Genomic DNA, 16,554 nt, shown 5'->3' with positions numbered 1-16,554 from the left:
TAAAATTAGGCACCAAATATTTTTTTTAGGTGCCACAGAATAAACGTGTGTTTTGCTTGTTTGTTTTTAAACCCTTTAACATTTCAGTCATACTGTCATGTGTTTATGTCTCATCTTTTCCTGTCTTTCAACATTTTAATCCATTGTGTACATATCCTGGGAACTAAACGTCTTTTCCAACTTGAGAACTATGTACATTCACAAAGAATTGTTTATTACACAGAATATGTGCCAAAATCATGGACCATAACTATATCAGCATCACTTAGGAGTGTAGTTTGGGCTCCTCCTCAATGCATCCTAAATGTAAATGTCATATGTCTTTCATCTAGTCTGCTTTTCTTCATTAGTAACATGGAATTTTATAGGTGTTGAATTTTAACTTTAGGTCCTTGCATTGTTGCTCAGGTTCAGTAAAAATATGAATGTGCAATATAGCACATAAATTTAGCAGAATTCTCCTCTTTATAGTTATTTTTCTAGCTGACTGATGAGCTTATGGAGGCTGAATGGTTATTCTGAGTTAAATGTACTGTTAGATGGCATTGTTTATGCTTTACAGGTTTTCTGAAGTTTGAAACACTGAATGAGCGATTACGTAAGACATTTCAATAAGTTGTACTGGAGGCTATATTATAAAATAGCCCACCCTTTGATGTCCATTTATGTTCATTTTGTACTATAGTAGTAAAGAGAAAGATATGATGAGCGACAAAACCATATTTATTCTTTGAATTTCGTTATGTTCGTTAAGTTGATACTTTGTTTATTAAAAAGTAACAAAGCATTATTGTGATTACTGGATGACAAGTGCACTACAAATAATATGATGTTCACACATTGACAGAACACAGCATACAGACTAAAAATCTCGATAAGAAGAAGCCACAGTATCGATTATAAACTAGAATTGTTAACGATATTATTAATGTCCACACAGCTGACAGCTTTACCTGTTGTAGTTTGTTCAAGTTGTACATGAAATAGACATTGCTTTTCTGCACTTTTACTTCACACGTCTCCGTCATTTCAACCTCCCTCATGCTGCACAATGGAGCTGCTTTCAGCAGTTGTGCCGTCAACGCTAAAGTCCGGCAGAGATTAGGACTGCCTGAAACACTTTTTTTCCTCTAAAACTTTGATGCACATTGTTTCAGTTTATTACGTCAACATAACAAACAATTAAAACGGTCAGGAAAAAAGGCATTACATGCACATTTTAAAATCATAACATGTAAATTTATGCAGTCGCCAAAACTTAACTCGCAAATTAATATATCTGGTCGCAAATGTGACCATTTTAGTCACAGTCTGGAGCCCTGAGACTGATATGTTCTCAGAGTTTATATCTCCCAGTTCTGACTTAACTTCTCAAAATTGCAAGTTTATGTCTCATAATTCTCAGAAAAAAAGTCAGAATTGCAAGTTTGTATCACGAAATTCTGAAAACAAGTCAGAATTGCGAGATGTAAACTCGCTATTGTGAGAAACAAAGTCAGAATTGGGAGATAAAAAGTCACAATAACTTTTTTTAATTTTTTATTCAGTGGCGGAAACAGGCTTCCATATATTTCAGCTTCATTTCAGTTAACAAAAATGAATTTTAATAGTTCCGGTTGTAGTTTTAACAATAGAAACACTGATTAAACAGAGAGGAGAGACATCTTAAAAATATCTTTTGTGTTTAATGGAAGAAAGCAATACTGCTTTGGAATGACATGAGGATGAGTAAATGACGATTTTTATTTTTGTGTGAACTATCCCTTTAATCGAGTTCTGTTTTATGAACTACAACAGGAATCCTGTCTGTTAGATCTTTTAGCATTGTGTCACTATAATCAGCTGATGTCCCATCTAGGTGTAATGCCATCATAAATCTTTTCCGATCCATCTTAGATACATGGCTGCTATCTAAAAAGCAAATATCTTACAGAAATACAAAAAAAAAAAAAATTCCCCCTTACACATTGCTCATCCACTGTGGTAGGATGTTTTATTTTTGGTGTTTTTTTATAAAATATGATGAGAATTTCTGGGTGGGATGTTAAAATGAACTCATTTTGGTGACAGGGCCTATATGGGGGCATTATTTTGACATCTCTTGTCTCTGAGAGATGAATGTGTATGTGTGTTTGCGTGTGGCAGCGTTCTGATATGTGTTGATCCCAGTCTGCAGGCAGATTCTATCTACAAACACGGCTCGCATGTGGGAAGACTAAATGAAAAAAGGGGTTTGCCATTAAACTGCCAGGGATTATATACTGTGCGCTCTGTGATGTGCCAGCAAAACAGATTTGGTGGCATTGATTTGACAGAGAAAAGAGTGACAGAGAGAAGAGAGGGATTGGGGTGAGTGAGGGGTGGAGGGTTGATGGAAGGAGCATTTTTTTTTTTTTTTTTTTTTTTTTTTTTTTTTTTTTGGAGTTTCCTTTTTTTATCCCCTTAGACACTTTGTCATTGTGTACACTGTGCTTAGAAGTAAGAAAGTAAATATCCTGGATTGACTGCGGCTGTCAGGACGGGTAATTTGCTGCATGTGTGGATTTAGTGAGATTTAAGTTACGTCTGTCTGGAGAAGTTCTCTCGGCCTTTGAGTGAATGCTTTAGATCAGAATGGATGATAGGAGGAGCCTGTGGAAGACAAGATAATGTCTGTGAGGAAGGACAGATCATATCCATGCACACAAACTGGCAGCGGAAACTTTTCCAGCAAATAAAACCTCACCGTGTGTTTCTCGTCTAAGCGGTTCTGAGCGTAACTTGGAACCTCTACGCGCTCCATAATGTGGATCGGATTATGTGCGTTCACTGGAAATACGCCATTCATATGGGGCTCGTGATATTTTGATGGCATAGAGGAGATGAATGACACTCGGTATTCGTGCAATAAAAGAAACCTTCTCGTAAGCGCTGACTCAAAGCCAAATACGATGACCGCAGCTTACTAGGTGGTATAGAATTTTACAGAGCCATAACAGCTTCATATCCGTTTCCTCACCGAGGTGGGATGTTATGTGCGAAGCAACCTTGAGTAACACCATCCACCCCTTTAATGTTCTCTTGAAGCCAACTGTAGCATTGTGACAAAGTTTACACCTCATTGACAGGCTAATATCCTCATCCTGACACAGTGGGCGGCCGTCTATGGGAGTTTTAAAGGGAGCTGCTAAATGGGACGCCTTCGCTCATCAAAGTCAGCACACACATTTATAAAGCTGTGAATCCCAGCACTCCAGACCTTTGAAGAGAAGGTGTGGGTTTATAGCGGACAGCTGTTTCTCTAAAGAGCAGGAGCTGGCACTGTAGGGAGGTGAGGTATGCGTTGTTCGTGGGGTCACGTGTTTGCCGTTAGTGGACCTGCGCGTGTGTGTGTGTGTGTGTGATTGAGTGCTGACGTTGACGTGTTAGACTAATGTGTGAACTCAGGGGGTAGAGGGCTATGGCGTGAGTCAATGTGGGTTTTTCTCTTGTCTATGCGAATGGGGTCAGGAGAATGAGAGGTACAAAATGGAATATACGTGTCAAAGGGCTTTGAAAATAAATCACAAACTCCAAAAGCGACCGTACTTCAGGTCATATGGACTCCAGACGAACAGAGGATTGATATTATCTGGGAAAAATGGAAACTCATGCAGGCACTGAATGTTGCAGGAACTGTGGTTCACCTTGGGCTTCACTTTTAAGTAATTAGCACTGTAACAAACATCTTTATTAATCAGAATTTTTGTCTTAAAAAATTTAATTTTCTTTTCTGTTTTGCTAACACTTTACAATGGTTCATTAGTTAACTACATTAGCTAACATGAATTAAGAATGAACAATACTTAAGATTAGGACATTTATTAAAAGTTGTGTTTGTTAGCATTAATGCACTGTGAACTAACATGAACAAACAATGAATGACTGTATTTTTACCAAACATTAACAAAGATCAATAAATAGTAATAAGTAATAAATGTATTGTTCATTCATGTTAGTTAATACAATAGCTAATGTTAACAAATGACGCCTTATTACCTCTTTTAATATATATTTTTAAATATTTAAAATTTAATTACATTTATTTGAGCCTTGTTATTTTTTTGCATAAACATTCACAACTTCTACAACATAAAACATATATTTTTTTTATAAAAAATTTAATTACATTTATTTGAGCCTTGTTTTTTTTAATTGCATAAACATTCCCAACTTCCACAATACAGTACATAAAAATGTATATATTTTTAAATATTATAAAAATTTATTACATTTATTTGCACCTTATTTTTATTTTTTTGCATAAACATCCACGACTTCCACAACATACATTTTTTTAATATTTAAAATATAATTACATTTATTTGAACCATGTTTTTTTGCATAAACATTCACAACTTTCATTATATAAAACATGCTTTTTTTATATTTATAATTTAATTGCATTTATTTTAGCCTTGTTTTTTTATATATATTTTTTTGCATAAACTTTCACAACTTCCACAACATAAAACATAAAATGTATTTTTTTTTATTTAAAATTTAATTGCATTTATTTTAGCCTTGTTAATGTCTTTTTTACATAAACGTTTAAAACTTTCATGCCATAAAACATAAAATAACTAAAAATAAAAGGATTATAGACCTGAATATGACAATATCAACTTTCAGTGTTTCTTCCTGACCTCTGCTGTGTTGTTTGAAGTTGCTCATTATTACAGTTATGCAATTATGCAGTTTCCTGACAAGAGCTTGTTCATTTGAGCTATTTTTAAAGATTTTTTTAAATTGCGTAAGCTATGACATGTTTTTAGAGAATACGTCTCAGGTTGTTTATTCTTTTTTTTATTAATAAAACAATTTATAAGAATAAACAGTTTGATGGAGTAACAAAAATAGCTACATTCTCTGAAAACAAGACTTTATATCTAATGCAGTTTTGCTTGTCATGTAAATTTATCTTGTTTTAAGAATGTTTAGATATTACTTTAACTGGAAAAAGCCAACAAAGAGTGTTTGTTGTGTACTAAAATAATATGCCAATGTAGTTTGCAAAGCTCTAAGAAAACAAACACAGGAAATACTTTTTTTTTTTTTTTTTTTTTTTTTTAACAGACAAAAGGCCCTTTCACACACTGGTAAATTACTGTTATGAGATCATGTGTGAACAGGACCTTTTCAAAAATACTGGTAATGTGCTCTGTGTGAATGCAGAATGAGATTACCGGTATGAGCACATACGAGTTCAGAAAATGTTGATGTAAGAAGTTTACTCTGGGCCAATCAATTTTTTTTGTTTTTTTTGGGGGCTTTTTTCCATTTTATTTAGGACAGTGGAGATGAGACCAGAAGTGAGTGGAGGGGGGAGGGGGGGTGGAATTGGGAAAGGTCCACGAGGCAGGATTCGATCTCGGGACACCCTATTGGCGCCGACCAATCATAACATTCTGACGCAGATGACACAAAAATGAAAACATCAACAAAAAACACTACCTGCGTATGCACCTCCACGTTTACAAACACAATACCGGGAGTCACAGCTGTTTAGAGGTCATTTCTAATAAATATACCGGTATTTTGAAACTGATGTGTGAATGGTGCTTTACTGGTAAAAAGACGGAACGTCATTGCCTGTGTGAACAGCGCATTTTGGTATTTACTAATTTTATGGCAATTTACTGGTATTACTGTGTGAAAGGGGCTAATGAGAAAAAAGCTAACCACTAGCTAGACTTGTTGTTGACTTCTGGAAAATAAAGGTTTGTTGTTAAATCATTCTTTCCTTTGCTTTATAGGGTGACATTTGATGCTACATAAGTGAAAGAATAAATATGACATTTGTCCCACTTAACATGCTATGTATCAGCAAAGAGACTCAATTCTCTCTCGCTCTTTTTTTTCTCGTCCCCTTTTCTTTCCAAGGTGTCAGCCATCAGATGTGAGAAGGAGAGAACAAAAGACATGGAGGATGAAGTAAAGAAAGTTAATGTTCCCCCTGTCCAATCCTTACCCTTAGGGCACAAGTCTCCTCTATTCTCTCAGTCTTTTATTCATCGTTCCCTCTTCTCCTCTGACTGAAATGATATGCTCTCCTTTTTCTTTCCTCTCATTTCTCTCCAGTCTAAAATTTGTCCGTTTGAGCTCCCGGATTAAGTCTCGCGTGTACGAGTCTTTGCCGTCGTGGTCGACAGAGGTCCTCGAGTTTCACAGGGGCCCGCCGGTCCCCCTCGGGCGACAGCATGATGTCAGCAGCCATGTCCTGAGCGCTTGTGTCAGTGGCTGTCTATCATCCGAACCCATCAATGTGCCGTGGCAGCCATTCGTCACTTTGAGTTAGCGCGGTTACTGTCGCCGCTCGCAGCACAAACACTGACACTCAGGTTTCGGCCCTGACTATCACCATGGTGATCGTGAAAAACACAATACACGTTATGCAACAGCAAAGAGAGATCAGATACGCAGCTTAGGTCTATTTGTTGATCGCCAAAGCCGCTGTACACCAGATTTTCTTAGCATATGTGCGAAACTATATATGTGTGTGTGTTGTTTGTGATTGACAGTCCTACTGAGGCAAGGCCAGGTGGCGTCCTGTTGTAAATTTGCTTCTACCTTTCTCTCCGCACTCGTCCCTCCCAGCTACAACCTGTCATGCTTGACAGCACACACAAAGGAGGAGAAGAGAGAGAGGCAGGGGAATGAGGATTAAAAAGAAAGAGAGATAAAAAAAAAACTTTAAAAGATGAAATTAAAGAAAAGAAGATGAGCTGACAGCAGCTTGTGAGAAGGTATTGTCTGATGGGGAAATGTATCTGTGAAAGGGAGGCTTTGATCACTAGAGGACACGAGAAGGGGGGAGAGCTTGTAAAACGGCACTCTTTCAGATGGGAGTGAGAGACTGCAGGAAAATAACTAGACCTGCAATTACAGGAGGGGAAACAACACTAGTGCTAATGACACTACAAAATAGATGCTGGGAGGGTCAGTGACAGGAGGATCTCTTGTTTGGGTTTTTGATAGTCTTTGTACTAGCACTTTATTGTAGACGGCCTCATAAAAGTTGTGTACAGGAACCAGATGAGAGATTTAATCTGTTTACACTGCAATTCAAAAGTTTGACATCAGTATGATTACTTTTTTCTTTTTTGAAAGAAGCAAGGATACATTAAACTGATCAAAAGTGACAGTAAAGACATTTGTAATGTTACTAAAGATCTCTAATTCAGTTAAGCATTATTCTTTTTTGTCCTGTGGCACGGTTTCCACCATGCAGTAACGGTTTTCTGTTTTCAACAATGATGATAATAAGAGATGTTTCACCAAATCAGCACACTGGCACGATTTCTGCAGGATCGTGTGACGCTGAAAACTGGAGTGATGGCTGATGAAAATTCAACTTTGCCATCACTGGAAAAAATTACATTTTAAAATATCCTGAAATAGAAGATGGTTCTTTTAACTTGTAATAATATTTCAGATTTTTTCCGTTTTTACAGCATTTTTGTTCAAATAAATGCAGCCTTGATGTGCATAAGAGACTTATTTCTCTTTTACTCTCTTATAAGTCTTTCCCACCCTAAACTTGTGGATGGTTTGGATGTATATGTGACCAGGAATATCAGGTATTAAAGGGATAGTTCACTCAAAAATTAAAATTCTGCATAGATGGCAACGCATGACTTTCAAGGCCCAGAAAGGTAGTATGGACCAGTGTTGGGAAAATATACTTTTAAAATTAATACGTTACAGTATTGCGTTACTTCCTAAAAAAAGTAACTAATTGCGTTACTTAGTTACTTTTTATGAAAAGTAATGCGTTGTGTTATTTTTGCGTTACTTTTTAAATCAGGGCAGGGCTTGCTTGTTTGTTTTTAATATAAAAAAAAGTGTTATTTTTGGCAAATGTTAAAGCCCTTTCATACCAGTAGCCTCAGGCTGAAGGAAAAGTAAACTTACATCTGTACAGTAGAACACAGAAGAAGAAAGTCCAACACAAGAATAAATCTTGAATAATTTTTGCTTATTAGTAGGGTTGCCCCCTAATAATTGACTAACTGTTGGTTGACAAGAAGAGGCTTGGTTGACCAAAATTTGATTAGTCACTTATTTGCAGAAAAAAAAAAGTCACGCAGTTTGTGACAGACAGATAGTTAACGGCTGGTCTATATGGTAATACAGTACATTGGGCAGGACATCCAAATGCTCACCTATTATTCATTGACCTCAAATATGGCTTTTCATCTGAAAGATGTATGTAGTAGCAACTTTACATGGTCACTCAATCTAATATTAACCTAGAAAAATGTGCGCTATTCAAGTGTCTGTGCAAAGTGTGGAAGCGAATAGCAGTGTGCTCACTGCATGACAGATGGAGGCGCCGGTGTGGTCACTTGCTCTCAAAATACTTCATCGTTTTTGGTCATATAGATAAGAGTAATACATCTTTCGAATCTGTAGAGACTCGACATTTATTTGTGTGCACTCAATGAAACGTTGTGCTTTTGTAAAATAATAAAAGCACAGCACGTCTGAGAATGTGAGCGCATCACTTTGAAACTCTGTGTATACTTGCCTTACAGACATGAAAAATATATCTAGAGAGAGAGTGAAATGTCTGCTTTAAAATGAACCAATTCAAATAGATCTTCAATTTTCTTAATTTTGTAATCCATATGAAACATGCATACAGGCGCATCACTACTACTAAGATGACGAGTGTCGACGACTTCATCTCTTAAGCCGAAAACAAAGAAAGCGTTGATGAACGTTGATGCAGTGCTGTTTGCTGTTTTTTCCCTGACACATTCATAATAATTATATCTGCGCGGTGGCAAGCTTTTTTTTTGCTTCTGCTTGAGCACTTATGTAGGCAATTAAAGGTTATTATTTATTAATTAAAGGATATTTGTATTGCTTAACATTTAATTATTGCAGGTTTGCATCATATTCTGAGTTGCATTTCACTGTTTTTATTCATTTTGAGGAATCTGTTTTTTGTGAGTGAGATGAATTAATGCATGTTCACAGTTATTCTGGAATTAAAGTTACATCTTACTCCTGATTTCTCTCAACATGGGGTCAGGAGAGCTTACAGTCAATAAATTTGAAAAGGTAACTCTGACATTTTCTTGTAAATTAAAAAATAATGTGTTACTTTACTATTTATTCGAAAAAGTAATCTGATTACATAACTCGCGTTACTTGTAATGCCTTACCCCCAGCACTGGTAAGGAAGGACATTGTTAAAATAGTCCATGTGACATCTGTGATTCAACCGTAATGTTATGAAGCTATGAGAATACTTTTTGTGCACAAATAGTGACTTTATTTAACAATTTCTTCTCTTCTGTGTCAGTCTTCACAAGAGTACCTTTCTGGGCCTTGAATGTCAGAAAACTCTTGTATTTCCTAAAAAATATCTCAGTTTGTGTTCTGAAGATGAACAAAAGTCTTATAGATTCGGAAGGACATGAAGGTGAGTAATTAATGATAGAATTTTCATTTTTGGGTGAATTATTCCTTTAAGGAACAACAGAAACACAGTGGATTAGTATGGAAGAACACCTCCCATTTCCCTGGATGCTATTACCTGTTGGATTGTTTTGAATTGCAATGCAGTCAATTCCAATTCCTGTCCTTGCCATTCACATTCCAATTTGACTTCCTGTGGTATGTGGCCTATTCAATTCAAATTCCAAGTTATGAATGAAAAGGTATTTGGTTTCTAAATTCTGAATTTTGCTACACCCTAGTTTTAATCTGTATTGTCTGAGGTGCTGTTCTCCATCATTTCCTGTCATTTGTTGAATATCCCTGTCAATACAAGTGGCAAAAGACCAAAACTGCAATTAAAAAGTGAGAAGTGAAAGCTCAAACAGATAGAGAGACACTTGTGTGGGTGTGTCTCCGGGAGCTGGGGGTGAAGGATAGTACAGAGAAACCGCTGATGGGTGAGGTCCGAGATAATCAGCCTTATTTAAGGATTTGAGGTGTGTGTGTGCTGAGCGTTGCTTCAGTGCTCTTCTATAGCTCTGTGCCACTTTGATAAGCAGAGCAGCTCGCTGCTGGTGGGGGAACTCATGAGGGGGCCTGTCTGATGAGGACCTGCCGCTGTCTGCGTGGGGTCTCTGACTGGAACATGGCCTTTGATGTCTCTCTCCTTTCTCCCCCCCCCCACCCGTCTCTCTGTGTCTCTCATTCTTTCTTTTTCTTGAACCCCCTCTGGCTTAACACAAGAGCATTCAAGTGGCCAATGTTCCACTTGAGTGTACTTCTGTATTGACAAGTATCTGCTGAAGTGTGACCTGCCTCTCTGTTGTGTTAATTCAGGCTGAATTGCTTATGAGTTTGCCCTCTTCTTTAATGCCCTTTTCCTTTCCTTGCTGAACTCCTGCTGTTTTAATCTTTTCACGGACGGTTTAAACAATTTGTGTTTGTATCTAAAATGGAGGTGTATGTTTATGTTAGAGCTTGGGTGTCAGAAATGTACATATGTGTGAGAATGTGGTTCGGAGTGTAAGGGTGAGTAGAGGAAATGGAAAAAGAGTTGAGCTGAGGTGTGTGTGTATGTGTGTCGACTCTGATGGAGGTCAAACAGCACCTGTCAACAGCCTTGCTGCTTTAATGTGACATATTAATGTGACCTGCCAATGCCAATAAGTCACTACACATTGCACATGTGCGCATATTTATAAGCCTCCATAAATTCAAGTGGCTTGTGAAAAATTTAATCTCCTCTCATGCCCAGAACTGCTGAGTTGCTTCATAAAGCTTTGAGCAAACATATTTTTTCTACCTGTTGTAAAATTGTTGTGGCATTTTTTTTTTTTTTTACCTCGCTTATGATTAATGTATATATTTATATATTTCTGTGCAGATATATTCAGATGCAGTGTCTTTACTGAATCTTCAGTTATATCAAATGGCCCAATTAATTAAAGGTAAAAAAAACCTTGACTAATCCACCCTTGTCATTTCCTACTTAATAATTAACCCCACTAATCACTGTATTAATTATCAGATCATCTCAGTTATGAGCACACGTTTGTCATAAAGAGGTCTTACTGGAATTTTAAGTCTGAGACTACAAATGAAAATGCTTCTATTTTGCATTTTCTTATTTAATACAATTTACATTGTAAGGTATATCATCAGCATAACTTTTGAGAGAAAAGTTTAATTTCCAAATATCTTTGCGTGTTTGGTTTGTCCCCTTTTGCATTTATTTATACTCAAACTTCATGAACTCCACACTAGACCTTATTTAGATTAGACCATTTTGTATTAATTTACTGTGTAAACATGAGGCTGTGAGGGATAGACCTCCAGTCTTAAAGGGATAGTTCACCCAAAAATGAAAATGATGTTTATCTGCTTACCCCCAGGGCATCCAAGATGTCCAAGACTTTGTTTCTTCAGTAGAACACAAACGAAGATTTTTAACTCAAACCGTTGCAGTCTGTCAGTCATATAATGGCAGTCAATGGGACCCATGGTTTTTAGAGAGTCAAAAAAACATACACAGACAAAACCAAATTAAACCCTGCGGCTCATGACGGTACACTGAGGTGTTAAGACACGAAACAATCGGTCTGTGCAAGAAACAGAACTGTATTTATATCATTTTTTTTTTTTTTACCTCTGATCCACGTCAATGTCCAACTGTCCTGAGCATGTTCACAACAGCCACATGCGCGGAAGCGATCTGTCCTGCGTATACGTCACTCACTGTTTACATAGTGCAGAGATTGTAGGTAAGACGGCTACTCAAAATGGTAATTACTTGTGCTTATCCTGATTGTTGCAACCGACTAAAAACTAAAAGATTACTATTGCTTGTGCAAACTCATCTGGGAGTGTTGACTTTTCACCGACTCCCAACTTTTGAGCCTAATCGACTGAAATTATGGTTGCTTGCTCTTGTACATACCAGAGCACGTTGACGCGTCACACGCCGGCTGTTGAGAACGTGCTCAGGACATTGCGGTGGATCAGAGGTAAAAAAAATGACTACATGCATTACGTAATAACGCTGGTCACGCGTGACGTAAGGTGGAAGTACCGATCCAGTGTACCAACATACAACTGAATGTGCAAGGAAAGTCAAACGGCGCACTGTAAAAAAAAAAAAAAACACAATTTGTTGAGTCAACTTAAAATAATTTGTTACCCTGCTGCAACAAGTAACAACTTAGATACTTGTGTTTGCTAAACTTACCAGATGGGTAAGTAACCCAGCTGCCTTAAAATTTTAAGTTGATTCAACTCAAATATCTAAGTTGTCACTTAGTATAATTTAACATTTCAAGTTGAATAAACTTTTTTTGAGTTGACTGAACTCAAAATTTTAAGGCAGCCAGGTTACAAATTATTTTAAGTTGACTTAACAAATTGTTTTTTACAGTGTGGTAAAACAACGATTTTGGAACGATTTTGAAGTTGGAGGAGAAAATAAGATGGAGTTTTTCACCCTACTCAAACTTTTTGAACCAAAGTACACAGACAAACAACTAAATACTAAATATAAATACTGTTCAGTTTCTTGCACAGACCGATTGTTTCGTGTCTTAACAGCTCAGTGTATCGTCACAAGCCGCAGGGTTTAATTTGGTTTTGTCTGTGTATGTTTTTTTGACTTTCAAATCTGTGGATCCTATTGACTGCCATTATATGACTGACAGACTGCAACGGTTTGAGTTAAAAGTCTTTGTTTGTGTTCTGCTGAAGAAACAAAGTCACCTACATCTTGGATGCCCTGGGGGTAAGCAGATAAACATCAAATTTTCATTTTTGGGTGAACTATCCCTTCAACAGTGGCACACACATTATATTAATTTATATTAGACTAAAAGATTAGTTCACTTCCTGAATAAAAAATAATTTTCTGATAATTTACTCACCCCCATGTAATCCAAGATGTTCATGTCTTTCTTTCTTCAGTCAAAAAGAAATTAAGGTTTTAGAGGAAAACATTCCAAGATTTTTCTCCACATAGTGGACTTTAATGGTGACCATTGGATTGAAGGTCCAAATTGAAGTTTTAATGCAGCTTCAAAGGGCTCTATACAATCCCAGGCGAGGAATAAGGGTCTTATTTAGTGAAACAATCTGTCATTTTCCAAAAAAACAAAACAAAACAATTTTAGATACTTTTTAACCACAAATGCTCGTCTTGCACTAGCTTTGCGACATGCGTCCGTGACTTTGTGCATTACGTAATCATGTTGGAAAGGTCTTGCACGGTTAGCTGTTTGTCTGTGTACTTTGGTTCAAAAAGGTTGAGTAGGGCGAAAAACTCCATCTCATTTTCTCCTCCAACTTCACAATCGTTCCAAAATCGTTGTTTTACCGCCGTTTGACTTTCCTTGCACATTCACTTTGTAAACACTGGATCGGTACTTCCACCTACGTCATGCGTGACCTTTCCAGCGTGATTACGTAATGCATGTAGTTGACCTAGAAATCTTACATGCTTCCTCTTCAACTGACGTCATAAAGTTTCTGTTTTAATTGTTTGAAATTCTAAAATGCGATCTTAGGCTTTTGGATCCCACTAAATATAGGCATACATAGTTTTTTCACCAAAAATGGGCTCATATCTCACCTGTGCTGTTTGATAATTCAGAACATATTCGATGCATTTTATTCCCATACATTTCTGATCATCAGAAGAGGTAAAACAGGAAAAGGCAGGTACGTCAGGTAGATTTGCAAGCTCTAGTTTGAAAAGACTACAGTTAGTCTGCTCTCTCCTAGTCTTTGTCTATGTAATTTTCTCTGCTGTCCTCAATCCCCTCCGCGTGAAGTGAACGAGGTGGATGCAGTTTGACAGATCGACAGGGTTCAACCTCCTGACAGAGTTTCAGCCTGGAAAGCTCAATGACTTCAGACATGCCCTCGAGTAGAGAGAGGTTACACAAACTGGCCCCTAACCACCAACACTAATCACAAACTTACAGTCCTCTGCCATAATCAATGTCACACATGTGTGTTACCGCTGTTATCTGCCCTACATCAAAACAGAAACATAAATAAAAGAAATGCCTGAACCCCATGAGGGAGAGGTTCAAATGAACTCTGACAGCTCGACACACAATATGGCATCCGTAATGTGATTACGGCCGTATGGCACTCGCTGCCTACACTCACAGCTCTCTGAGGGAAAGTCTGGACCGGCAATGCCAAACATATTACCACAAGAAAGAGGTAAGAGGGCTTTTTAGCCACTAGAGTTTACGTTTGGATGTTTCATGCTTTAGAAAGCCTGCGGATGACGCTAATGTTGAATCAAAACTCTGCGTGATCACTAACACATGTGGAGAGGACAAGAGAGAGAGTAGATGACGCTAAGGTATATTATGAATCTTTTGCATTTAAAATGGATTGCTTTGTGGCTTACGATTATTTCAGATTTCCTGGCTTGCCCTGCTCTAGCAAGCTTGGAGAGCCGTCAAAAAACAAAGGGCAAAATGGAAAAAACAAGGCAATGAACTATGGCTGTCACACCTGTGAAAAAAGTAAAATAGAGAGAAATGGAAAGAAAGAAAGAGAGAGAGAGAAGGGAGCAAGACAGAAAAAATGGCTCTTGCTGTTAAGTCCAGCAGGACATCCAATAAAAATTCTTCAAAAGTCCACAGCTGACATTGAAAAATAGCAAAAGTATAAAGTGGGGCAGGGTAAATAAAGAGAGGGGTTATTATATTTGGCAGGACAGGAGTGCATTTTGAAATGAGCTGACAGTAAGAGGGAGAGAGAGAAAGAAAAGTACTGTGGCTGTATTATGGTACAGGGATAATATCATATATTTAGTATTTTGTTAGTATTTTCACATTAACATGGTACTGAATGATTAATGTATGCATAGTATTTTACTAGGGACAAATGATATGGAAGTTTTTCAGTGTTTTTTTTTTTTTTATGTATCATATAGGCCAATAATCTTTAGTTTGATTGACAGGCGATCTGACCAATCATAACGCAGAATCTGCTATTTTTGTCCGACAAATAAACCAGACAGGAGAGGTAATTAATGTTGTTAACTAGAACTTGAAAAATGGTGTGTATTGACATCTTTCCGCAGCTGAAACAAGATAACTTCTGATGTTCATTTATGTTTTTTTGTGCTATAACTAGTAAAGAAGGAAAGGACGTGACGTGTGGCCAAGTATGGTGACCCATACTCGGAATTTGTGCTCTGCATTTTACCCATCCACACAGTAGTGAGTAGTGAACAAACACACACACCGTGAACACACACCCGGAGCAGTAGGCAGCCATATTGCTATCTCTGTGGCGCCCTTGCTCAAAGGACTCACCTCAGTCAGGGTATTGAGGGTGGAGAGAGCGCCAGTTATTCACTCCCCGCACCTTGATGATCAGCTGATGTGACCTGTCACAACACATTAAAGAGCCACAAATCGGTATTTATTGTCTGAGTTTATTAAAAAGTGACAAAATTTGAAACCTGGGACTGTTTCATATCAAAAGTAACTTGTTCTCTCTTGTATGTCGGCGTGTTGTCAGTGTCCTCTTTGCTCCACAATATTTTTCACTGTGTGAGAATTTAAAATGTAAAGAATTTAAATGATTTTTTATTTTGTTTTATTGTAAAAATAGTATAGAATGTTCATTCTAGCTATTTATCAGTTATTAACAGGGGTGCACATAAGTGGAAAATGAAAATGCGCTGTGTAAATAAGTTCAGATGCACAATTACCATTACAATTACTCTGATTTATAAGATTTTTATTCTAAATAAAAGCATAATTTTAGGCTATTCCATACCATTTTCAAAGCACAGTGGAAAAACGCTTATTACTGAACACTGTTTAATCGGAAACGCTAAACCCGGCAGGATACATACTTGCCGGCAACCCGCCAAAATAAAAGTTTGCTAATTTAGGTTTGAAAATGATGAAAATTCACATTAAAAAAGTAATATTATTATTTTATTTTTAAGTTTACTATAAAATAATAGTATTTTTATTTAATACTCCCTTTTTATTTAAAAACATAATGGTATTACCACACTTTATTATTTTGTTTATTATTTTATTAAAAAAAAAAAAAGAAAGAAAGAAAGTTCAATGATATTATTATCACTATTATTATTATTATTTTTTTTTTTAGAGTCATATTTAATGGGTCACACTATGTGTAGTGTGAGGACCAAACCAAATCTCCAGGTACTCTTTTGAGAACCAGGCTAAAAAAGGCTTATGTGCACCCCTGGTTATTATTTATAACCTAAATGTAATCATTGACCAAAATTATAATATTTATGCATCCCTATAATTTACATATTAAACCACAGTGCCTCTACTCACACAGCCAGCAAAGTAACTTTTTTTCTTCTTTTGGTCAAACTACATTGCTACTTTCTCTATTACTTGTTAATGAAACACTGTTTTGAAAACAGCTGAGCTTTTGTCCTCTATCTCAAAAAAATGTAGCCAAGTTAGTTTCTCGACAACGCTGGCCAGCAATGGTTATCCTCCTCATACCATTTTATTTTTTGCGTGTGCTTTTGAGTCATAGGCTGAATGAACAGTGATAGCATGGGTTTTAAGAAGAGAGACG

At 36.9% G+C, this 16,554-nt stretch overlaps 1 long non-coding RNA gene across 1 annotated transcript in view; it reads left to right on the top strand.

Moving 5' to 3' along the window:
* LOC127166096 (uncharacterized) overlaps positions 1 to 16,554 on the top strand; it is a 77,315-nt gene that overhangs the window by 31,217 nt on the left and 29,544 nt on the right. The gene's annotated exons all lie outside the window — the stretch shown is intronic.

This window comes from Labeo rohita, chromosome 5, assembly GCF_022985175.1.
Source record: "Labeo rohita strain BAU-BD-2019 chromosome 5, IGBB_LRoh.1.0, whole genome shotgun sequence".
Taxonomy (NCBI): Eukaryota; Metazoa; Chordata; class Actinopteri; order Cypriniformes; family Cyprinidae; genus Labeo; species Labeo rohita.
This window is presented reverse-complemented; position numbering and strand designations above follow the sequence as displayed.